This window comes from Erythrolamprus reginae, chromosome 1 (assembly GCF_031021105.1).
Source record: "Erythrolamprus reginae isolate rEryReg1 chromosome 1, rEryReg1.hap1, whole genome shotgun sequence".
Taxonomy (NCBI): domain Eukaryota; kingdom Metazoa; phylum Chordata; class Lepidosauria; order Squamata; family Dipsadidae; genus Erythrolamprus; species Erythrolamprus reginae.
Genome location: NC_091950.1, coordinates 155,426,621 through 155,453,676, shown reverse-complemented (window position 1 = coordinate 155,453,676; position 27,056 = coordinate 155,426,621). Strand labels below are relative to the sequence as shown.

The 27,056-nt window shown below is 39.4% G+C and overlaps 1 protein-coding gene across 1 annotated transcript in view; it reads right to left on the bottom strand.

Annotated features, from left to right (window-relative positions):
- Window positions 1-5,711, bottom strand: part of MRAS (muscle RAS oncogene homolog) — a 75,526-nt gene extending 69,815 nt beyond the window's left edge. Inside the window, exon 1 of the mRNA XM_070730060.1 lies at window positions 5,543-5,711. The gene's annotated coding sequence lies outside the window, so the exon portion shown is untranslated. The remainder of the gene's footprint in view (window positions 1-5,542) is intronic.
- Window positions 5,712-27,056: the final 21,345 nt, after the last annotated feature.

Below are 27,056 nucleotides of genomic sequence, written 5' to 3'. Positions count from 1 at the left end.
TTTTAATCACAGAAAAGTGCACCAACAGTCCAGCTCATTTCTCCACTGCAGCATCATTTGACATGTGTGCATTATAATTGTCGTGACACATCCATTCCTTGATTTAAGACAATGTATCAAAATAGCCAGAGCAAAGCATAGATGGCCTACCCCCAAATTAGTACTGGGGTGACAAGGCAATATGCAACCAAGAACTGCAAAATAAAGTACTGTATGCCTCTTCCAAACCTGATTTGCATTCCAGATTTTATTCTCCAGAGTCTTGGCCTCTAGTTACATTATAAATTAGTTATGTGTCCAGTGTAAAGTTTACAACCCCATTGTTCAATAGGGTTGTCTTCCCCCCCCCGCCTACACTTAATGCAAACTGTGCCTACTCACCAGTATTGTGAATATTTGACCCCACTGACCTCAGGCAAGAGACACAGTTGTGAAAGGCACAATTTAATTGACACAGAGGATTGCTTTTCAATTTGATTTTGAAAGTGAGCATCAAGATAGTGAGCAAAGCAAAGCTGATACACACACATTTTCATTCTCCCCTCTGGCCAGTTTCTCTATTTTTTTCCTGTGTATAAAATTTTTCTTTATTTTTCTTTCAACATACAATAAAACAACAGGAGCAATAAAAAACAAAGAATCGATGCTTAAAATAATAATAATATTTCTTAAATACGTTAAACATTCAGAGAAAGAAAAAAAAGCACTAATTATACTTTCAATATGTACTTTTTATCCTCTTCTTTGCTAAGTTAATTAAAATTAACCACACATGAGATATATTTCATCTACAAATAACAATATTATAAAATCTAGTCCCTTATTTCTATTTATAATAAAACATAAACATCTTAACATTTTAACTCAATATCTAATTTAATCCTTTTGCCAGTTTCTCTAAATAGCATTCAACTGAGGTCCCAATTATGCATATGTTGGTCCTTTACACCCTGCAAAAATCTTGTTGATTTCAAGGCAGTACAGACAAGTACAATTTCGGGGTCAGGACCTTATAGTTGTTGTTTGTACTGTCTAGGACATAGCTTGTTTATTTGGGACATTAATGCAGAGTCCCATTATGCCAAATTAAAGCTCTATTTTACTAAGACACAGATGGGTGAGACTTCCTAAAAATATGACTCACTTAAAAAATAAAAAGATTTCAAGAGCCACAGAAGACTTCTTCAGAAACCCAAAGCTCAAGTACTATACTAATAATCACTGAAACTATGATCACTGAGATTGATTTATCATTTTAGACTTTGGGAATGATTATAGTTAAAATAGAGATAGGGATCTCTGTTTGGAAAGAGGGTGAATCGCTTATGCTACCTGGCTTCTATTTTTGGGGATAAGAACCAAGGAAGGAGATAGGGTAAAAAAACAACACCTGTCTCCTACAGCCAAGAAGAAAGAAAAGAAAAGAAAGGAAAAAGACAAAATGTTCCTTCTTTAAGGAAATACCCATAATACTGGTATGGAATTGAAATGTACTTCTAAATAATTTCTAGTATATTGCACACTTGATAATGACATATCTTGGTAAGTTCTACTGTAGGTCTCTTTGGGTTTGGTTTAGCGGGATCCGAGACACTGTAATTTGGAAAACCATAGTTTACACCTTAAGCATTATGAGTGAAACCAGCTAATGATATGTAGCAGACCATAATTAAAACAGAGATTATACAGTAACAGAATTCAACGGGAGCTCAAACAACAAGTCCCTCATTTTTGAATGGGAGGGAATTCAGATTTGGACATGCCTTGACTATTTTGGCTATTTATGATTGGAGTACTAATGATGTTTGAAACTGAAGGTTGGAGGAAATAACTGCCCAAATTATCCAGTGGACTCTGTGGTTGAGTAGAGGCTTGAATCTGAGTGACCCTGATCCAAGCCTCCCACCTCAATTGCTACCTAAAACATACTGGTTTTCACGCTGGATTGGATTTAGGCATAAATGTTATTTATACATACCAGAACATATATGCTACCTCCAGTGAATGACTCTAGAATCTAGAGTGTTTACAATAGGGTAAAAATCACATACCATAACAATAAACTGTTAAACATTAAAAATCAACAAAGTTAACACCAACCACATAGTTGTAAATACTTTTTCATGGATTGGCTGCTAAATTGCACTCGCAGCCCCAACATCCCTTGAAAAGAACATGCTTTCTGAACTTTGAATTTTGATTCAAAATTCTCCCTTAAACTCTCCTAGAGGAGAGATTCTCACTCCACCTTCTTGGCTTCTCTGGAATAGGGGGAAGACTCTTTCTGGGTCAGATGGCCCCAAAGATGGCAATAATCATTTATTTATTTATTTATTATTTATTTATTAAATTTGTATGCCGCCCCTCTCCGTAGACTCGGGGCGGCTCACAGCAATAACAAAGAACAATGTAAAATACAAATCTAATATTTCAAAGAGCTAAAAACCCATAATTTAAAAAACATACACACAACATACCATACATAAATTATATAGGCCTGGGGAAGATGTCTCAATTCTCCCATGCCTGATGACAGAGGTGGATCTTATTAAGGAGCCTACGAAAGGCAAGGAGGGTGGAGGCAATCCTAATCTCAGGGGGGAGCTGGTTCCAGAGGGTCGGGGCCACCACAGAGAAGGCTCTTCCCCTGGGTCCCGCCAGACGACATTGTTTAGTCAACGGGACCCGGAGAAGGCCAACTCTGTGGGACCTAACTGGTCGCTGGGATTCGTGCGGCAGAAGACGGTCCCAGAGATATTCTGGCCCGATGCCATGGAGGGCTTTATAGGTCATAACCTACACTTTGAATTGTGACTGAAAACTGATCAGCAACCAATCATGTCTGAATGAAACATGAATTCCTCTGACAAAGGCTTGCATCTCAACAAAGTAATGCATAGAACAGGAACTAGGAGTTGAATGTGCAGTTAAGGAAAGTCAAAGTTTAATTTAGAACAATGGTTCTTAAACTGTTTGACTCCATTATTCCTGTCCTCAGTCTCAAATACCTAATATCACCCCCCCCAGCCCAAAAAAAGTGTTCAAGCATAGCAGTCCCAAACTGGATCCTCAACTCACAGACAAGCAATTAAACATTAGTCCATTAGCTAAGATATGCTCAAATTACCCCTTTGGGGCTAATCCACCCTGTTTAAAAACTATCATAGAACATAACCAAAATTCTATCCATTTACATATAAATAATGAATAGGAATGAATAAGTATAGAATTATTATAATAAATAAATTTTGGAATCATTAAATCAATTATAGAATAATTGCATAGAAAAGGGCTTATATGCAGTCTTACTGTAACTATGATATTTCAGAAGTCATTCTCTAAATCTATTTAGAGAGGTCTTGGGAATCCACAATTTCATTTTGGACCCCCTCCTTTTGAATTCTTTAATACATGCTTACCAGTAATCTGTTATTGTTATAAAAGCAGTAATTTATATTCTTGGAGCCCCACAAGGACTGGTTTTGCACATTTTATTAAACAATGTGTATTTAAATTATTGTTATTAATAAAACCAGCTTGCTAGTCTGAAACACAGTAAGACGCAAACCTGGTTTCTTGATCACAATGCCTGGGTTTGCAGAAACTACAGTAGAATGAATCAAGCCATTTTACAATATGCAACTGTAAAATTACAATATCCACTGTTATTTTCTGTCTCTTGGAATAACATTCAATATTTTACATTTTGGAAGTGTGCAACACAATACACACCACAGTAGCATCAATAACTTTCCTTCTTCCAACTCAGAGATTCATATAGAGATGTATTCAGCATGATTTAATAGAGACGCGTGAAAAATACACCAAATCTTATCTCTTCCTAAAAGAAGCACAGAATTAATCTCCTTTTTCCCCCAGTTCCCAATATTTTGCACACTAAGAGCCAAGGAAGAAAGAAAACAACATTTCCAGCGTTCTTTTAGTATTATGTCAACAAGGATTCAGTGACAGTTTGCAAGCTGAACACATCTGCTGAGAATTTGGAGGGTGTCAATCCCTGCATAATTCATTACATGGTGTATGGCAATTACATGGTTTTTTTCTTTTTTCTTTTTCTTTTAACCACACTTTCCAGTTGCAGCACCCTTCACACTGTACTGTACTGCAGGATCAAAAACAAGCTAAAAATACAGTTAACAGTCTGATGACAACTTCTAAGCTCTGGATCAACACTTCCAAAAGGTGACGAAAGCACACGGATTTGTCTCCCTTGTGACATGAAAGTTTGTCTTGGTGCTGGAAAGTTGTCGCATGTAAAGCAAGCAAGCAAACACACACACACACACACACCAGTGTTGCAAGCTAGCTATGTGGCAAAGGTATCACATGATCACGTTCAAGAGCCAAGTTGCATGCAACCTCCTGGGGAAGCAAAGTTCATCCCCAGACCAGACGAGAAGATTTGCTTTCATTTCTTAAAAGGTTCCCGTTAGGTTCACAACTGGTCCACCACCAATGCACAAGAATCCATGCCGGTACCTTTAGGAATGACAGATAAAGTGGCATAATCCGCTAAGGATTAGGGCTATGTCAGAGGATCTTCAGAGGATTAGTTGTGCTTCTTTATATATCATTAACCATAGAAGTAGCTAAATATATCTAGTTTTTTTCAATTGTTTGTTATCAGCATTCACTTTCCCTCTTAAGTTTACAGTAAGGAATCGAATGGCTTGATCTTCTATCCCTAACCCTCACAACAAATCGCCTGCATAAATCCCAATCCCTCCATTTGAATAAATTTGCAAGGATTTGTCCATTTTATGTCATCAGTTTGCCACTTTTTAGGCGTTGTTATTATTTGTCCCCCAAAGTCTATTCTTCTCGCTTCACACCTGAGCAGATTCAGGTTCTCAACCTCCTTCCTTCCCCCAACTTTCCAAACTAGCTACACGAACCACGATCGATTTAATATACATATTGGCATCTTTTACAGCCGGCGCGCTCCCCTCCGAGGCTTTGTCCTCCGAGGCGGTATTGCATCGGTGTCTTTAAAAAAAAAAATAATAATAATAAAAGCCTTTTCTCGAAAATGTGCAGCTCGAAAGATCAGCATTGCCCAGCACCGTTTGGGTTGCAATGGATTGCTTTGAGAATAATCGCCCAAGGCATCGCGTTTACGGGAGAGTAAGAGAGTAATGATTAGTTCACGTGAAGAAAAGGGGGTTGAGGAGAGAGAGAGAGAGGGAGGGAGGGAGGGGGAGAGAGAGAGAGAGAGAGAGAGAGAGAGAGAGAGAGAGAGAGAGAGAGAGAGAGAGAGAGAGAGAGAGAGAGAGAGAGAGAGAGAGGATCAACTCACAAGCCCGAGCTAAGACTATTAGCGAAAGAAGTTGCGGAAGAGTTGCGAAAGGTAGGTTTTCTTAAGATTTCTCAACCATAGAAGACCATAACAGAGTTGGGGTGCGGGGTGGAAGAGAAAGAAAGAAAGAAAGTGCAAGGGGAACGAAGCAGAAAAGGGCAGTTTACACATCAGCAGGACGGACGCCAGCGAAGTTCTCTCATTGTCACCGCGCGGGTTACTCACCCTCGCTTTGACCAAAGCCTAGCTCCAGCGGGCGCCTCTTCCTTCTAAATCGCATCCATCCCTGCGGAGGAGCCCAGAAAAGATGCCCATTTTCTCTTCCCCCGCGGGCGACGCTCACTCCTCCCCCTTCTCTCCCCCTCCCTCCCTCCTCCTCCTCCTCCTCTCCTTTAGGTCCAATCAGCCTTGCTCGCTTCTCTTAAAGCCGCAGCATCCTCAGCCGAGCTACGAGAAGGGCTCTTGCAAATAGTAGCTCAAGGCTGTTTATCCATAACACCGCCTCTCTCTTCCCCCCCCCCCCCCGCCCCAAGAACGGGGTAAGGGAGGGGGGGATATATTGGTTTTCTTAACCGAGGAGGCTTATTGTAAAAAAGGGGGCGATGGTGCTTTTGTCCTTAGTGAATGATATGAGAACGAAAGGGTCCTTCCTTCCTTCCCTCCCTTCCCTCCATCCCACAAGAGGGACCCACAAGAAGAAAAATGGTTCAGTCCTGCCCGATGTTAAGAGGGATTTCACGAGCTTTGCCGCTTTGGAGGCGATTTGGGTTCTTTTGTTCAAAGGAGAGCCCTCTCTTTGGTGGTTGGTAGGTGGGCTGGCTTGAAGGCCTTTGTCAAAGCGGGCTTTGTAAAGTGAGGGAGGTCTGTTTTTCTTCTGAGGCAATGCACAACCTTTTGCATTTGTAAGATTATTTTTATTTATTTATTTATTTATTTATTTTTTACTTACTTACTTACTTACCTACTTACCTACCTACATACCTACCTACCTACCCACCCAACCCACCTACCTACTTACTTACTTACTTACTTACTTACTTACTTACTTACTTACTTACTTACTTATTTATTTATTTATTTATTTATTTATTTATTTATTGGATTTGTATGCCGCCCCTCTCCGCAGACTCGGGCGGTTAACAACAGCAGTAAAACAGTACAACAAAATCCAATACTAAAAAACAGTTAAAAACCCATTATATAAAAACCAATCATACAACAAACATATCATACATAAAATTGTGAAGGCCTAGGGGGAAAGTGTATCTTAGTTCCCCCATGCCTGGCGGCAGAGGTGGGTTTTAAGCAGCTTATGAAAGGCAAGGAGGGTGGGGGCAATCCTAATCTCAGGGGGGAGTTGGTTCTAGAGGGTCGGGGCTGCCACAGAGAAGGCTCTTCCTCTGGGTCCCGCCAAGTGGGTGATCACCTGGCCATCCTGTCTTAATGATCAGGAAGGATGCAAATGAAGGCCAAAGAGTAACAGGGAAGCCTATGGCCAAATATTTCCAGTTTATGTTCCAGTGAAGTTGGCGGGGGTTTGTTCAAATCCAGGGTTTATTTCTGGCCAGGAATCTAGCATCCTGAATTTCTTTTGTACAGGTAGCTCTCATCAGAAGGCCACACAATGGCACCCCAAATTTATGATGCTAAGTGAGAAAATTATTCAGTGGGCGTTGCCCCATTTTACAACTTTTTTGTTTTGTTTTGTTTGCCACATTGGTTAAGCGAATCACTTCAGTTGTTAGATTAGTAACATGGTTGTTAAACTAATCTGGTTCTGCCCCCCCAAATGTAAAACACTTGACCACAGGGATTGCGCAACAGTCATAAGTGTGAAAAATTGTCAGTAAGTCACTTTTTTCAGTCCTGTTGTAACTTCAAATGGCCACTAAGTGAACTGTTGTAAGTTGATGACTACCAGTATTATAAAAGACTGGGAACTGTTGAAACTGAAATCTGGGTACTTTTCTCCTTTCCAGGAAACAAAAGAGAGATTTTCCCCCCAGTTTCTTACTATGAAGCTACGTACTAATGAGGAAGAAGCAATGGGGTTATCATAAAATTTTATTTGGTTTAAGGCACTGGGATTATCCATTTAATGTTCCTTTAAGTACCTAACTTAAATGATATCCTAACCATGATCTTATGAAATGGCCTTAGATATGTCAATAATATTCACCTCATTCCCCATCATGTGAGAATAATGCTAATGGTCTAACTGTGAGGCTAATTATCAGTAGCTATTCTGTAGCTACTCCTCATAAACTTATAAACAAGTGGAAGCAACCCATTTATTAAAAAAATGTGAGAACATTAGATCTCTGAAATATAGACTAGACTGGGAAGTTGAAAAAACATTGAAGAATGGAGATAGCAATTACACTGTTGGCAAGAAATCATCTTAGTATAATGTATGAAAGAACTGACCTTGACTTAAGGCCTAATCTTATCCTATCTATTAGATGGGAAGCCATCATGCTAAATCGATTACATGGTATGTTGGGTTTGGGTTAATATATTGTGTTTTAAAATAATGGTATGATAATGGACAGATTAGTATGAGCTGACTGTGGCTTATTAAACACAGTAATGTCAGAGCTTATGAATGCTTCCAAATAAAATTTCTAGGCTTTCTGTGGTTGTTATAGTCAATCTAAGTGAAATACAGAACTAAAAACCTCTAAGTGAAATACAGAATTAAAAACCCTTTGATGTCATGTGCAGAGAATCAGGACTATATGTTAAGTCCCAGTTAAGAAGATGTATTGCTTAAGCCTGTACACAAGAATGTAGTCAAGTAAAAGTACTAAATTGGCTGGCCATTAAATAAGAGTCAACTGAATTCAAGGGGGCTGAACTTGGAACACTTGTGGGAACCTAACTATTCTAGGCTTAGTCCTCTCTTGACTCTGCCCCTTCTTCTCCTATACTTGATGGAGTGTGGCACAAGAATTTTTTTTTAAAAATATTGCTGCTTGGCTTTTATGACATTATACTTTAGAGAACTTGATCTCATGTCTGACTACCTTTGCATTTTTAGATCAGGGTCTTAACTCAGCATGTCACTAGTTCATTAGTCCAAAGGCTGAAACACTGATACCTTTTCATTCCATTGATCAAAAAGTGACCTCTAATGCAGGGGTGTCAAACTCAAGGCCTGAGAGCCAACTCTGGCTCATGGGGTGCTTAGATCTGGCCAGGCGTAGGTAGGGGAGGGCCACCAATCCTGGCCCTACCAAAACAGGCCAAGAGCGCGCCCCCCCGCCCCCCCACAAGCACGTGAGATTTCTGAGTTTTTTTCACTTCTCCACACGCGCAGAAGTGAAAAGAATCCAGAAATGGGCAAAAAGGTAAGTGCCCGCTCGCTGTTGCCCACCACTGTTTGGCCCTCCACTGCCCATTTGCCGCTGTTCACCCCATGCAGAGGCTTGTCCCCAATGCCCACTCTGCCGCTGCGCCACCCCCTCGCCGCCCCACAGCAGTGGGCTTCTAGGCTCACCGCAGTGGCTCATGAGTGCGCGCAGGGCCAGCATGTTTTTGCTTCTCAACTTGCGGAGGTAGCAAAATTGCGCATGGAGCCGCAGGTGCGTGATTTGCTACCTCCACAGATGCAGAAGCAAAATCGCACTGGCCCCTCAAGCAGTCATGAGCCCAATTTACTATTTCAGCTAGAAGCCCACCCCTGCTCATGTTTCTCTCATGCCGGCTTCCCCCCTCCACCGCTCCCACTGAGATGGGCAGCAGCCAGAATGGGCAGGCTGTTGTTGGCAGCTGCTGCTCTAGGTGCCGGAGTGAGATTCCGGCTGCTGTACATGTGCAGCAGCCGAAATCTCATGCACAGACGTCTTTCTGGCAGCAAAAATTGCTGGTTTCTTTGCTTCCATGCAAGCGTAGAAGCAAAAAAATGGTAATTTTTTTACAGGAATCACTCCGGTTGCTCATGCACGCATGTGCATGCCCAGTTGCAATCGGAGCGGGCCTATGCACTCCGCCTTCCACAATGGAATGACGGTTCTGGGTGTTCTGGCTGCTGCCCATGCCTGGGCATAGGTTGCCATTACTGCCACTATTGGTGCACTGCGCTTGCAGCTTTGGTTCTCTGGAATGTGCGTGCATGTCCCAGGGAGATTTTCCTTCTGCGCATGTGCAGGAAGAAAAATATTGCAAGGGGACGCATGTATGTGAGAGATTTTGGTGATTTTTTTGCTTCCATACATGCGCAGTAGCAAAAAAACCCATTGAAATCTCTCTCTCACACACACACATCCCCTTGCAAGATTTTGCTTCCTGTGCATGCAAAATCTCACTGGGACATGCATGCACCCACACCAGAGACTCGAAGCTGCACACACAGCTCCAGTTTTACTACCAGTGCAGCATCCTCATCTGTACCGGTAGGAACCCGCTACTGGATTTGGCCCATAGGACTGCCTTGCAAACAGCGAAGGATCAGCCAGTGGTGCCTCTGCCAGAAAAAATGGAGCTCAGGAGGACTGTGTGCAGTCACCCCAGGCTTTGTTTTCAGCTGTGACAGCTTCCTGCATCCTTCTGCCAATGAAAATGGAGCCCCCCCTCCTCGAGCTCCGTTTTCACTGGCAGAGAGCTCCAGGAGGCTGTTGTAGTTGAAAACGGGGATGAGGAGCCTGTTTTTGCTGGCAGAGTACTTGTGCCCCCAACATGAGTGATATCATGGTGGCCACACCCCTGGCCAGGTTCCCCCACTGAAGGTCAAGCACAATCCTGATGCGGCCCTCAATGAAATTGAGTTTGACACCCCTGCTGTGGTGAATTGAAATTGAAGAGTGTTAAATTATGCAACTAAGCATAACATTTATGAAATAAAACACATTTTATTATAAAACAGAACTATGTTTTTGTCCTTTCCCTTGTGGCAGAGAACTAATAGGGCAGCATTTCTCATTTCACGAGAACACCAATATTTGGTTTGATTGTTGTGGAATAGCAACATAAAACCTTTGAACTTAATCATCTGAAACTTGGCAGAATTTGTCTCCTCGGAAGACGCAGCAATGCTTGAAAACTATTTCCAATTCTGGCAAGAAATAAAAATTATATTGGCAGTTCTCAAAGGGGAAAAAATGTTTTGTCTTCAATTTGGCACAGGTCACCCTCTTATAAGAAGCTGTAATTAGCACAAATTTAGTTCAGCTTCAGATTTTAATGGAAAGCAGGTTAAAATGGATTAAATAAATACATTCAAAGGAAGGAGGAGAAGAAGATGATGAGAAGGAAGAAGGAGAAGAAGAAGAGAAGGAGCAGCAGCAGCAGCAATAATAATAATTGGCATTTAGTGTTTTCCAGTTAAAATTAATTGAGAAGCCTGACAATTTAACAATTTCAAGGTTGCCAAAAAGAAGAGGGAGTCTATCTATTCTCCAAAGCACCCGAGGATAGAACAAAAAGTAATGGGTGGAAACTAAACAAGGAGAGAAGCAACTTAGAACTAAGGAGACATTTTCTGACAGTTAGAACAATTAATCAGTGGAACAGCTTGCCTCCAGAAGTTGTGAATGTTCCAATATTGGAAGTTTTAAAGAAGGTATTGGATAGCCATCTGTCTGAAGTAGTGCATTGTTTCCTGCCTAAGCAGAAGGTTGGACTAGAAGACCTCCAAGGTCCCTTCAATTCGTTATTATTATTTTATTAACAAAAAACAATAATATATAGCAAATGAGATAGTGTATATGCTGGATTTTGTATTACAATATCACAAGTCGAACATTTCCCAAGCGTCCAACTCTTCGCCCATGAATTATGAAGTATATAATTTATATAATATTATTTTTAAGCACCCGAGGAAAAAAGAGGAACTAATTTTATAATGCTTTTATAACAGAGCAGCAAAATATACACCCCTCCCAAATTAATAATATAATATTACGGTATGTTATTATCTTGCATAATAAAGAAAATAGATTTCATTATTTGACGGAAGAGGATATTGTGGCAGTTGATAAGAGCAGAGTCTTACCAGATAATGATGGGAGTGTTTCAAGTAGAGTGCACAAAAATATTTTCCTGATTTAAACTGTGAAATGTTGGAGTTCTTAATGGTAAAATCATTTGCTTCTGGTTGACATAAACCTAATAGATGGAGAGGTACTTGGAAACTTCAACATTTTGCTTTCCATGTTCCATTAGGTAACTTCCAATCTGAAGTTAGTTGGGAGAAAGATCAAAAGCAACATGAGAAAATATTATTTCACTGAAAGAGTAGTAGATCCTTGGAACAAACTTCCAGCAGACGTGGTTGGTAAATCCACAGTAACTGAATTTAGACATTCCTGGGATAAACATATATCCATTGTAAGATAAAATACAGGAAATAGCATAAGGGCAGACTAGATGGACCATGAGGTCTTTTTCTGCTGTCAGACTTCTATGTTTCTATGTTTCCATGAATTCTGTGACCCAAGATCCTACGTACACAGGAGTCTGCGGAGAGGGGCGGCATACAAATCCAATAAATAAAATAAATAAAATAAATGAAATAAAACATCCAAAGTAAAACATAGTAGCTAAAGCATGCCACATAATTTGGCCTTAATGCAGATATGACACCATTTCCTCTCTCTAAAATATAACTATAATAAATCATGTAACTCATATTTCACTCTTCTTTCAGGACAGCTCAAATAGGCAGCCTGATACAGCTGTCTTGCTGTCTAATAGTAGGGCTGACATATTAAATGTATATTTTATATGTAAGCTACATGTACAAAAAAAAAAAACCCATCAGAAAATAATATGTGAACCAGTTCTGATTCTAGTCCTTTCTCTACAAGATAAGCTTCATTTTTCCAGCTAAGCACATTGAACATTGAGAGAAGAAGAAAACATGAGAAATATCCCAAGAGATTCTTAATTGCAATAATAATTGCAATTAAGCAAAAATGATTTGCTTCAATCTTCTTCCATTTAAAGTCTGAAAGCCTTAGCTGGACTAGAACAGAGTTTGTCATGTTAGGAGAATCACATTAGATGATGATGTGAATAGCAAGACAAAAATGATGTGGAAATTAATGAGAGAGAAAGTGCAGACTGAAGTTTGATGTAGCACAGCAATTATATTTCCAAGAGATTTCCTTGCACACTACTCAGTAAACCTCATGAGCTCAGAAATAATTTTATGCAAGAGTGAAAGAGTATGATGCATATTTGGAGCAGGTCCAAGGATATACGCAAAAATTACACACACTGATTTGCTTCAGAAAATGTTAAGAAAGTTCCAAAAATGAAGTAGCTATTTAGGAGTCTACATGAAAATGGGAAAATATTTTTGTTTTGAGCTCAGAACAAACAACCCTCTTGAATGTTCTCTCCAATCATTTAAAGTTGACTGTTGGAACAAAGTTGAACATGACTTGGGCATTCTGGATTCCCTATAGAGCAAAACTCAAATTGTGTTGAGTGTTCTGGTCATAAAAAAAGGAATGTATCTTCTTACAAACAAGGTGGTAATTTCTGTTACTTACCATAAGTTAACTAACTGGCCTAGTTTCAAAGAATACACAAAACTTCAAATATAAAATTTAAGGCAGGGGTGGGCAGCAGGCAGGACAGGGTGGAATGCAGTTCCACTGGTGGAAATGAAGATGCGCGCGCAGCTCCAGCTGATCGGCGGCTGTCAATTCCTGGATTACTGGTCTCAGCTCGGCTCTCCATTTTTTCCCTGCTGCTGCTCCTGCATCTGCGCTCCTTGCTTTTTTCCTCTTTCCTCATTCCTAGCCTCAGATGAGCTTCCCTCGCTCCTGCCTGGCTCCTCTCCAGCCTCACGTGGCCACCTCCTGCCTGAGGTGCAAGCAGAAGGCGTGGGTGGAAGCGGTGCTGGCAACATTTATGCTTCTGGCAGCACCTGTTCACCTAGCAACTCAGGAAGGAGAGCTTGGGGAACACAAAGCAAATTGTCAGCCCAGAGAGCAGCACTGGTAAGATTGTAAATCAGGGACTTAACAGTTCACTTGAATGATGATGATCATTCAAGCCACTCCCACCTGATCACATGGTCGGCAAGACACTCCTACCCAGTCACATGACCATTAAGCCACACCCACAAAATAAGCCACACACACAGTGCGGCAGTAAAAATTTTGGCTGCCCATTACTGATTTAAGGTTAACGCTAATGAAGTAAAACAGGTTTGTGATCACAGTCTTTTCAAGTGATGAGATAAAATGATTACAACCCAGTTGAGAGGGTCTTTGAGAAACATCATTCAGCTATCATCACTCTCATTTATGGATGAAAGGAAGGTGGATGGTAAAAGTCTGGTGAGATCAGGGACTATTCCTCAGTCCTCCTCTTGTTACAAGTCTGAAAAGGTCAGCAGAAGAAATTCATCTAGATTCTAGAAGAAGATGATTTGACCCATTAAATCTGTATCCTGGTACAAGTGATGGATATCATCATTTCACATACCCTAGTAAAAAACTCTCTCATTGGAGTTATTGGTTATTGGGAAGAGACAAATTTGGATAAATCTAAGATGGAAAAGAAATTCAATAACAACACTGGTGAATGACACCCAATAAGCACTGAACTCAATGTGATGAACATTTTTTTTTCAACTACATTATATTTGCAAACCTCAGGCATGTTACTTACCTTTAGGAAATTTCTCAGGAGTGATGAAGACAGACAACTCCTGGTAGTAAAAAGTGAAACTGCCTTTTTGCTGTTATTTCTTTCTTCTTGTTCAAGAAAGCATATGAAATTTATATTGGAAAATGATACACCACTGCTATATATGGTCATTGCACTGATTCCTGGTTTGTTTCCAACTATACTTCAAAGCATTGATTGTCACATTGACTTTGGAACTGGATTTTTACAAGACAGTCTCTCCCATTAGGCTCTGATCCATCTTGTGATTTCTTGCAGGGAAGGATTAATGGGGTTCCTAAAACTGAAAGAAGAGAGCCAGTTCTAGGAATACAAGGGAAAAAAGCCTTGAACTCTTATTTATTTATTTGTTGGATTTCTCCCCATAAACAACATAACACAAACCACTTCGTGAGCAGAAATCTACAACAATCAAGGTCAAGTTGTCCCTCAAAGGCTCAATTTTTAACAGATTGCAGAAAGACAGAAGTGCAATGAATGACTAAATTTAGGAGTGTGTGTTTGGTTGTTTGTGTAAAGCATATTTCAAAGTGTAGGTGCAACTTCTCTAGGATTTCTCACTTTATGATAACGGAAGCCACTAGGAAGTATGCTCAGCATGTATGTATTGAGCTGGAGAATACCATCAGATAGAGCAACATCTCAGCACCTAGCCATGTAGGTCTTCAAAAGTGTGTAAACAATGTGAAAGTGAATGTGTGCAGCTGCTTCTGTTGCTCAGCTAATAGACTCAAGCTGAAGTCAGAGACAAATGGGATGCCTCTTTTCTGCCATCCAAAGGGTGAGCAGATTCCTATGGGTCATATTTTTTTTTCTTACCAATTACTTGTGATAGTCATTGTTGTGTATACTCCTGTTCAGTTTGGGGATTTTTCAGATTCTGATTTGGAAAGTGTTTATGAATGAGTGGTAGGGCCTGATTTACAGGCAGAAGAAGTAGGAGACCAACCACAGGACGTTTCTATGAGTTCAGATTCAAGTGAAGGAGAAACAGATGCTAGATGGGTAAATCCTAATTTCAGACGCTTGCAGAGGCGATGAGAGCAAGTGTCAGGAAAGAAATATTAAGGAGAGGAACGGGTTAATTAATTAAGTAATTAATTCGTCATGTCCAGGTGTCAGTGGAAGAGAAGGGTTGAGTTGTCAATCTGCTATTAAGAAATAGTGAGGTTTCTTCAAACGGCTCCGAAAGTAAGCTTTGCCTTGTGTGCTTTTAATTGCAGTTATTATTACTCTGGGCTAACTCTGACTAGCCATAAATCTTAGAATGACTTGTGGAATGCTTTAATGATTTCAATGTTGCTTTGCCTACCGAAGTTTTAAGATAAGAGAGCGCTGCGTGCTGGGATGATCCAGTGTGGAGCAGAGGAAAGAAAAATAAAGATGATGTGTTGTTTTACAAATCTATGCATTTAGCAATCCTTTATTCCAATTAACAGTAGCCTTACCAGAGATCAGAACAGTCATTAGGGGGGAAAAAGGTAATTCTCAGATAACAATCCCAGTAAGAGTTTTACTCCATCAAATCTTATTAGATTTTATCATGGCTTCCAGCAATCTTCTTCCCTCTCTTTTATCTTTCCAGTGAGCAAGGAAAGAGTGATGATCAATTCAAAATGGAGATCTCTCTTGAGAATTTTAGGTTTTCCCAGCCAATTCTTAGTTTTTTACAACTACATATATATATATATATAAAAAGCAAGTATTTATTTGAATTATGTTCCTCATAGCTTGTAGATACCAGGTCTGTTCATCTCTGGAGCAATTAATTGGATGCTTGTTCAGGAATATTACTGGCACAGAGTGTGAATACTTAACTATCATTTTACAGAATGTGGAATATTACCAGTCGAGCTAAGCTAACTGATTACAGTGGTTTTGCACTCCTGGCTTTTACAGTCTATTATGAATCTTTCATTGGCTGTTGCCACTGGCTCCAGATAGGGAACGCAGAGCCTTAATTTTCTGGACGAGGAAGGAAATTGCTCACTTAACAGCTTCTCTAGAGTAGGAACAAAACCACTATTAATCTTTGATCAATGGAGAGAGAGCTAGGGAGAAATGTGAAACCTTGGAAGAGAAGGCAGATGGCATGGCTTCTCTCACCTCACCTTGATGCTGGCATGCTTATTACCCAAGTGTGTGAAAGCAGAAGAACAGCAAGTACATTGCCCTTCTGGGCATAAGCTTGTCAGGATGTGTCTCTATTCTCTGAACTGCAAACTGTTTTCCCACTTTCTGCTCTTTGAAATTGATCTTTGAAATCTGCAGGGAGGCTTCATGTCTTAGGGCTTTTTTTTTGCCTTGCTAAAAGTGGGGACCAAATTCTCCTTGCTTAAAATTAAATTGAAGATAGACTTCGTTTGATACCCCGATACTGCTCAAGCTAACTCATTGAGTGTAAGAGTCTTCCATGCCTTTGGGATGGCTTAGATAGATGCCTTAAATATACAGTAGATATCAAGCTAAAAAGCCAGGATGCAGTGGATAAAACATTTCTCTTTTGAGTTCATTCAGAAGTTTGGGTATGCCTAACACAACTGCAAAAACTATATAGTTGTGGGGTAAATGGAGAGAGATATTGGCATCCTTCTTCTGAGTTACCAAAGACTCAATTGTTTCTTATGGTCTATGAAATTATTAGGGGCTGTGTGTCATTACACTTTCTTTGCCCTGCCCTGCTACTTACTCCTGTATCTTTGCTACTAGAGCAAACAGCCGTGGTGGCGCAGTGGTTAGAATGCAGTACTGCAGGCTATTTCTGCTATGTGCTGCCTGTCTGCAATTTGCCAGTTCGAATCTCACCAGGCTCAAGGTTGACTCAGCCTTCCATTCTTCTGAGGTGGGTAAAATGAGGACACAGATTATTGTGGGAAATATGCTGACTCTGTAAACTGCTTTGAGGGTGGCTGCAAAGGCACTGTGAAATACTATGTCTAAGAGCTATTGCCATTTTTACTATAAACTTGGCAATTTTAAGACTTGTGGACTTCAACTCCCAGCATGGCTGCCTGAGGAATTCTGTGAGTTAAAGTGCACAAGTCTTAAAAGTTGCCAAGTTTGTAGATCCCTCTTCTAAATGATGGAACAGCAGATTGAATTGTTTATCTGTACTTACTGTATATGTGGCTGCAATTGATGAAAGTTGAATGCAAATGATACTTTCAGTTTTTTGTGAATCCATGTGGTTGTTAGCAATCTTTGCAAGTAATCTGGGAGAGGGCCATAACATGAAAATCCTAGGCTACCAAAGTCTGTAACTGTAGGTAGGTTTATCATAATGATCAAATCAACTGGTTCACAGCCTCCTATCTGATATTTCCATACCTTTATACAAGCATCATAGAAATATAGTATGCAGAAATTTATACATGGGTGCAAGACTTTAGGGTATTGTTTTAAGTATAGGCCCCATCTCTTCCCCATTTTAGCCCTGATCATCAGTAAGTGAATTGTAGAATAAAGATGGAGAAGAGCCTAATGCTGGAAATGATTGAGGGCAAAGGAAGAAGTGGGCAACAGAGAATGACATGGCTGGATGGAGTCACTGAAGCAGTTGCCGTGAGAATAAATGGACTCTGGGGAATGGTAGAGGCCAGAAAGGCTTGGAGGAACATTGTCCAGGGGGTCACGATGGGTCGGACATGACTTCTCAAATAACAACAAACAAGAATAAAGATGGATATTCAAATGACACACACACTTTGAAGCAGTAATGGGGTTCATGGAAAGGGTGAAATGAAATGAATGACATGATAAAGTCAGGAAAACAACGCATTAATTTACATCTCCGTTCTGACATTTTCAGCTGTAATCCAACAGACAAATTCTTTATTTCTCACAGTTCAAGTGAAAGCATTGGCCTTGTCACACAAACTTCTTGTTCTTGTCTCTTCATACGTATGACAAATGCTTGAGTCAAAAACTATGTTAAATGGATTGTCACAATTTCTGCTATTTTGACTGTTACCTTTTGCCTGTCAGAGTAAAAAGCAATTAGGCAACTGCTTTTGAGACATCCAAAGCTCATATTATTAAGAGAATTGCTAACTGCTTCTGCAGTGTTTACAACAAACAACATAGGCTCAGTAATCAGAAATCGTACTCCATCCTTGAATACAGTTCATCTGTCTGGAACCCATACCACATCTCGGACATGTCCAAAGATACTTCACCAGAAGAGCCCTTCACTCCTCCACTCGAAACAGAATACCCTACGAAAGCAGACTATCAATCCTAGGTCTAGAAAGCTTAGAACTACGTTGCCTAAAACATGATCTAAGTATTGCCCACAAGATCACATGCTGCAACGTTCTACCTGTCAATTACTACTTCAGCTTCAATCGCAACAACACAAGAGCACGCAACAGATTCAAACTTAATATTAACTGCTCCAAACTTGACTGTAAAAAATATGACTTCAGCAACCGAGTTGTCGAAGGGTGGAACTCATTACCTGACTCAGTAGTGTCAACCCCTAACCCCCAACATTTTCCCCTTAGACTATCCACGATTGACCTCTCCAGGTTCCTTAGAGGTCAGTAAGGGGCGTGCATAAGTGCACCAGTGTGCCTTCCGTCCCCTGTCCAATTGTCTCTCCTTATCTCATTTATCTTTTCTTCCTTTCAAATATGTTCACCTATACTTTTTTATCTTTTCTTCTATTCTTTTCTTTATTTATATTATTACATATTTATTCTCTTCAATGTGTATTATGTATTGGACAAAATAAATAAATAAAAAATAAAATAAATAAATTCAGAAATGCCTTTATCCTATTTTAAGAACACCACATATTTTATGGCTTTTGTGTGTGTGTGTGTGTATTCAAGTCACATTTGACTTATGGTGATAAGTTCCTGCAGTTTTGTTGGCAAGATTTCAGAAGTGGTTTCTCTTGTCTGCTTCCCAGGCTGAGACAGATTGACAAAGCCACTCAGCTGGCTTTGTGCCTGAGACAGCACTGGAACTCACAGTCTCTTGGTTTGTAGCCTCCCTCCCTAACCATTACACCATAGATTGGCAACCTTTTGGCTTGCTTGGGCTTCATTGAGTGAAGAGAAATTGTATTGGCCACATATAAAATATACAGTTAACTAATTAAAATAATGACAATGACAACAATGACGACGACAACAACAATTAAATATTGCAATCTGGCCATCGATTATGGATAAAACATGTAACAGTGATACTCGTTGTCATCGGGGCACTTGGTACCATGTCCAAGGATTTTATTAAATACATCAAAAAATTGCAGCGTCTTGCAATTACATCAGCTGTACTGCAAAACTATGCTAATCGGAACATCAAACATCTTAAGAAGGAATTTGGTTGACACCTAGAATGCTGGCAGCAACCTGTATCAACCATTAGCACCAGTCAGTGGTATTTGTGATGCATTTTTGAAAGTTCAGTTGACTGAGTTTCATGTTTAATGAATAAAGTATATAATTATAATAATTTTTTGCAATAACACCGTTTGCAAGTAGCAAATACAAAATGGATCACATTCCAGGATTCAAATGTACAAAATTGCATTTTGTAAAGGCAAAATATTTAGAACCTGATTGTGGGCAGCAGAAGCCCATTTTGTCTATAACCTCCTATAACATACCATCCTATTTGCTGTCTTAAGTACTGCTTATTCAGATTTTAAACTTTTATATTATCACTCTTTTCTCTATTGTTAAACAGTAACTCCTTGGGTAAAGTCATTTCAAGGAACCTGCTTGTTTCTCTCTCCTTCTTCCCTACTTCATTGTATATGTCAATGTAGAAGGTTTGCACCCACTATTTCACTAGAAGAAATATTTTGAGAAATATTAGAAAGGCAAAATATTATATTTCACTAGATGGGAAAGGAAAAAGCATGTTCTTGGAAAGCAGCCCCCACTTTTCTTAATAGCCCTCAGCAGAGGTAAGCACTTAAGAGATGAAGAGAGAACTAGATCTATTCATAAGCAAATACCCTCAAACAAATATAGGATTAGCTCTCAGCCATAATAGGAATTGCCCAATACTCTTTCAGAACACAAGCCCCTTCATTACATCATCTCAGTTGCACAATTACCCAGCAAACCTCAATCAAACTGCTAGGATTTGTACATGGCTCTATGGGAGTTTAACAACAGCCAATAGAATACATGTTCCTGCACAGCAACAGGAAGCTCAAGTGTAAAGCCCAAGAGAAGGTATAAACTCCAAGTGGTCAGCTGCAACAGAATACAAACATGCGGTCGTGTTCATCAGTAAATGGACCCTTTTTCCAATCAAGCTTCCAGCCTCTATTTGGTCTCCAGGGCCTTTCTCCCAGCTTAGAACTGGACTTTGATATTTTTTCCAACATCAGAAAAAAGGAAATAACAACAAAATTGATATACCATGCAATGAATTGTCAGAATTTGAAAAAATGTAATGGAAGAGAATTGGATTTCATCAGAGAGACAGCTTACAGTTTATTTAATGGCTGCCACTTTTAATCCTTCCCTAAATTGGACCTGAACACATGGCCTGTGAAAAATATTCACCATTTGAAGCTGTAGATTCAATTGTAAAGAGCCAAAAATGGGTAGGAACTGCCCAGTTTGTTCATTGCTTTGCCCTGCTGCACTGGCCAGTTGTCTTCATCCGTTTAAGAAATCTGAGGATACCTCAAACAGGAGAATCTACTACCCCCATCTTCCATAGAAGAGCAAACTTTTTACAGCCATCTGTTGTTTTCCTTTTCCTTGGACATTACAGCAGTCTTTCTTTTTTAATTTTATATTTTATTGCACAACTAATAATACAATATTCTATCACTTAAATTGAAAAAAAAAATGATCTATCTAAATTTCCTGACCCGAGCATCTTGATGCAAACAGTTTTAAGACAAGTATGCACTGAGTTCCTTCCTTCCTTGCTTCCTTCCTTGCTTCCTTCCTTGCTTCCTCCCTTCCTCCCTCCCTCCCTCCCCCCTCCTCCCCCCTCCCCTCTCCCTCCCTCCTCCTTCCTTCTTTCCTTCTTTCCTTTGTTCCTCCCTCCCTCCTCCTTCCTCCCTCCCTCCTTCCTTCCTTCCTTCCTTCCTTCCTTCTTTCCTTCCTTCCTTCCTTCTATATAAGAACTTCTTTGATTGCGGAGTCAGTACAATTGATATTGAAGGAGTTAATAGTGTTTGTGAGCTGAATAATAAAAAAACTACCCTTGATACATAAACAGGATTTTGACATCCCTCTTCACAGAGCTTTCAAAATAATTATATTAGCTATGCAAAATTTAATATATGAGTCTTTTCTTCAGTTCTGTGTAATATCCACAGCAGAGGCACTGTGTTTATCAACTACTGGCACCTTTCTACCAAAGATTATATTTCCATGGCAGAAATACACCATCCAATAAAGCTACAACAATTTTGCCTTGACAGATGGTCTGTTCTAACTTTGGATTTGGCAATCAAATAAAGTGGTATGCTGATACCATATTAATATTAATAAACTACACACATCTTCAACAGTTTCCATGGTAATGTGATTTTTTTAAATAAGAAGAACAATGGCAAAGCAGGCCTGATATCTGCTAAAAGTATTTAGACCATTATGGGTATTTATTTACTAATAAACGTATACACTGAATGGCTGGTGTCTGAAATAAAAGTTTCTGTCTGTTTATACTAATGCTTCCTAACTTCAGCAGCTTGAAGATGTGGGAATTTGAACTTCTAGAAACCCCTAGTGACCACAATGACTTATGATCATAATTCCTGGCTCAAGTACAGTCATAAATCGAGGACTACCTGCACAGGTTTTTGTAACTCAGAAACTCCGGAGTGTTGTAAGGGGAGTAAAATCAGCAAAAATGGTTAATTGAGTGTCATGATGCCAGAGTTGTCTCTTTTGTATGTGCACCAATACATATTCCAATGGGGCAAGCCTTGTATCTTGATGCCATCTTTCTCAGCTTTTGATGATCTTGATGCCATCTTTCTCAGCTTTTGATGATCTTCCATCCCTATCCAGGGGCACTGATACATTAGCATTCATCTTCAGTTTTCAGACCCATGAAGAAAAAGGCAATTAATGTCCCAGTATATGATGTTTCCTCACTTCCATTTGGTCACATTTACTTAAGATGCCTGAAGTCTTTTACCATTAAGATGGAAGAAGTGAGTTGAAGCATTAATTTAATTACTGCAAGATTGTGCTGATTAAACCTAAATACCCCCAATGGACAAATCTCATGGGACCAACTTCATTGAACTGCAATCCAATTAGCTTTAGCCAACTTGTACAATAATGTATATTGTCTTGATAAGGAAAAAATAGCTCCACATATTTTATTTTTCTCCCTCCTACGAATGCTTCTTTCTTTAGAAAAATCCACATATGTGCTCTTGTTAATTAGGTAGCATTTGGGACTCCTTAACTATTCCTTTTGAGAACAAAAGATATTTTGTGACTTGATTATATATTGCTAAAGAATGTTTTAAATATGTGCAACAAGAATGTTATTATACCATAGTGATATATTCTCGTGGTGTTCTTTTTCATTGCTTATGTTATTGTTCTAATTACTTTACTCCTGTTCTGCTTACAGTCTTTTCATTTCTTCTTTTTTATCATTGTAAGTCACCATGATGAGATAGGTGGTAAATAAGAAATAAATGAATTAAAACAAACACATATTAAAACAGGCACATATTACCACATCTGGTGGACATGTGAAACCACCCAAAAATATTGGTATAAAATTAAAACTATACTAGAACAGATCACCTCCCAGACCATCCAAGTAAAACCCGAACTATTTTTATTAGGAATCATAAGACAAAATATTAATAAAGAAAACAGATATACTGTATTATAATTCACATTATTATAGCTGCGAGGATTCTATATGCACAATACTGGAAACAGGAAAAAAATCCAACCATTTTATCTCTTTTGAATAATGGAATGTGCAGAAATGTCCAGGTTAACAATGGAACTGCAAAATAAGGATGAGACAGATTTCTACAAGGCCTGGGACAAATGGTACCATTGGTTAAAAAAAAGAAATTACTTAAAAATTATTAATCAAGAAAAATATCCAACAAAAACAATGTGAAAAACCAGCAATCTACGACACAAATCATAATATCAAATTGAAACGACAAACTGTAAACATTGATCAACACAAATTTTGAACTACAAAGAAACCGAATGAACAAACCCTTAAATCACTGATACGTGTTGGCACTAGCAACTACGTCAAACGCATATGGACAAAACTTTAGAGAAATCTACATCACCTATATGTTCAAACCACAGGATGCTAAACATTGAAGCCCCAGCTCTAACGCTGGCCCTCTACACTCTTCTTACTACTCTTTTTTGCTCCAATTTCCTATCCCACTTCCCCTCGTATCTCTTCCCCTTTTTCCCAAACCCCCTCCCTTCTCTCTTTACCCACTTATGCGTACTATATAAGTAAATTATAATTGCTAGAATGTACATTATATATATTCCCTTTACTTTTCTGTACCCCTTTTTAATGTATATATTCAATAAACATATTATTAAAAAAAAATTAAAACAAACAAAAGAAGTTATGGCTTTTATTTATTTATTTTATTTATTTTAATTTATATATTTGTCAAACAATTATAGGATGGTAATTTGTAAAAATAAAACATTAGAGAAGTAATGATAAAAAGTAATGATAGAAGACAATAGAACAGTAGGACAGGGATGGTAGGCACAATAGTGCACTTACGCATGCCCCTTACAGACCTCTTAGAAAGTGGGAGAGGTCAATTGTAGATAGTCTAAGGTTAAAGGTTTTGGGGTTAGGAGTAGAAACCACAGAGTCAGGTAATGCATTCCAGGCACTGATTACTCTATTGCCGAAGTCATATTTTTGCAATCTAGTTTGGAGCAGTTGTCATTTATTTATTTTATTTTATTTTTATTTATTTATTTTGTCCAATACGCAATACATATTGAAGAGAATAGACATGAAGTATTATACATAAAGAAAAGATATAAAAATAGAGGAGAAGATATATGAAAGGAAGAAAAGATATGATATATGAGATAAGGAGAGGCAATTGGACAGGGGATGAAAGGCTAGTGCACTTATGTACGCCCCTTACTGACCTCTTAGGAACCTGGAGAGGTCAATCGTGGATAGTCTAAGGGAGAAATGTTGGGGGTTAGGGGTTGACACTACTGAGTCCGGTAATGAGTTGCACGCTTCGACAACTCGATTGCTAAAGTCATATTTTTTACAGTCAAGCTTGGAGCGATTAATATTAAGTTTGAATTTGTTGTATGCTCTTGTGTTGTTGCGATTTAGTTTAAATCTATTTCATGCTCGTGGTGAGTTAAGAGAATCTTGAATTCTCTTAATTTAGAAGACAGTCCACTGCAAACAATGGTACTGATGTCTATGGAGACACGCATAATATTACTTTATAAAAAGAATGGTTAAAAACAGTACTGTACTTTAACACTGTGAAGCCTTTCTACCATTTCTGGAGTGAGTAAATGAGGACATCCTGTGGAATAGCAGAGCAATGACAGGGCATCTGTTGCAAATCATTTTGGTGGAGTCTTGTATGAAAAAAGGCAGAGAGATTACAATAAGGAGAGATTGGCTCTTCTATTACAGAAAATATAATAGCAATGAATTTAGCACGAATTTAGATAGAGTTCTTCATACTTTACACTGTCCTATTACCTGCTTGTGAAAATATATCTCTTTTGAATTGTAAGATATGACGTTTAGTTGAAAATGTTAAGTTCAATGGCTAGTTCTTATTTTCCATCCAAACCCAATATCTGTGTGGGAATATGGTGGAAAGTGCAGAGTTCACCCACCCAGTGCTCAGAGACATGCTCTGAGTTTGGTACCTGTAAATAAACTCTTGCCACCGATTTCATTAGGTTTGCTCTAGTGATAGTCCTGGAATTAATCTGTAATTTTGGAGCCAGTGTGATGTGAAGAGAAAGTACAGTGGTACCTCTACTTAAGAACTTAATTCGTTCTGTGACCAGGTTCTTAGGTAGAAAAGTTTGTAAGTAGAAGCAATTTTTCCCATAGGAATCAATGTAAAAGCAAATAATGCGTGCAAACCCATTAGGAAAGAAATAAAAGCTCGAAATTTGGGTGGGAGTAGGGGTAGGAAGAGGAGGAGGAGGACAGTCACTGCCGAAGGAAGAAAGTGAGGTGTGGTGAATAAAAAAAAATCCAAAACCTTGGGTGTATGGGAGGCAGCGCGAGGGAGTCACTACAGTGAAGTGGTTTATTCCCTCTCCAAGCGCCCAGAGAAAGGAAAATGTTCTGTTCACTCTGGACTGCCAAAGCCTCCTTAAACACCACTGGAAGGCTCCTCTGGCAGCCCAGAAAAACCTGAGATGGCCGGGATTAAAGGGGGAATGGAAGTAAACTGGCCGGGCCTTGGTGCTGCTCTCAAATTTCCTGGGAAATTTTTCTGGGCTTGTATTCTTAAGTAGAAAATGGTTCTTAAGAAGAGGCAAAAAAACATTGAACACCTGGTTCTTATCTAGAAAAGTTCTTAAGTAGAGGTGTTCTTAGGAAGAGGTACCACTGTAATTGGATTGGAAGTCTCTTGAAAAATTCAGATTCAGCTTTAAGTTTACCCTCACTCATGGAAACGTACTGGATGATTTTGGGCCAAACAGCTTAACTAATTCATAGGTTGTTTTTCAAGAGACAGTCAGTGCTTCCTTGTCAAAAGTTACAACGGGAGAGCAAAGCGACATATGGTTTCTGCTCAAATAATATTGCATTTTCTAAGACATCAGAGGTGGGTTCCTGTCAGTTCGGACCAATTCTATGGAACCAGTAGTAACTTGGTAGTCTAGGTTGCTAGAACTGGCAGCAACCCAGGCCTGCCACACCCCTGAACAGGCTCTCTTGGTGCCGCCATAGTTTCCGCCATCTTGTTTCTTGCTTCTGTACATGCACAAAGGTTGGGTTTTTAGCACTGTGCATGCGCATCCATGCGGTGCATCAAGGACCAAACTAGCAGCAAAGGAAAACCAGAACCCACCACTGCTAGACATAACTTCCAGGCAATAGTTTATGACTTACATTTTTCCCTCAGGTGTTACCAGTGGTGGGTTACTGCCCAGAGAGGGGGGAACACAGTGAGGTAGTGAAAATGGAGCTCCACCCCAGAGCACCCAATTTGCACTGTTGAAAGAAAATGCATAAGCCATACCCAGAGTGTGGTAGTAAAAATTTTGGTAGCCCTTCACTGGGTGTTACCGTGAGTGAATAGGCATAGCTGGATATTATCAGTGTCCTGACGATATTAGGAATATGAATTCAGTGCTGCTGACTCTTCAGTTTACCTCATAAGTTAATGGCTAAGAGACAGTAGGTTACAGATGAAGAGTCAAGGCTTAGATCTGTGTCCCCTCTTTACCCAAGAATTTGCTAATCAGAATCTTTATCATAATAAAAACTAACCAGAGATTGGGGGCTGTGGTGGCTCATATGATAAGATGCTAGGCCTGCTCACTGATGAGTTTGACAGCTCGATGCCTATGAGTGAATAAACTGCATAGGTGCAGTGGTTCTCAACCTTTCTAATGCCACGACCCCTTAATACAGTTCCTTAGGTTGTGGTGACCCCCAACCATAAGTCTAGCACCAATTCTCCCAACAGAGCTTTTAGCTGATTGGCAGGAAGGTCCGGGGGACACTCCCATTGTAAACACCTAATTGGTCGAATTGTAAAAATATGCTCCCATGTGCCAGAATAGAAGCTTTAGTTCCTAACACCACGAGAAATTAGGTGACCCCTGCGAAATTTTATTTTATTTATTTATTTATTTTATTAGATTTGTATGCCGCCCCTCTCCGTAGACTCGGGGCGGCTCACAACAACAATAAAAACAATATTCTAGCGAAAACAAATCTAATATTAAAAAGCACATAAAAACCCTATCATATTTAAAAAGCAAACAACACATACATATCCAAACATAAATATAAAAAAGCCTGGGGGAAAGGTGTCTCAACTCCCCCATGCCTAGCGGTATAGATGGGTCTTGAGTAATTTACGAAAGACAAGGAGGGTAGGGGCAGTTTTAATCTCCAGGGGGAG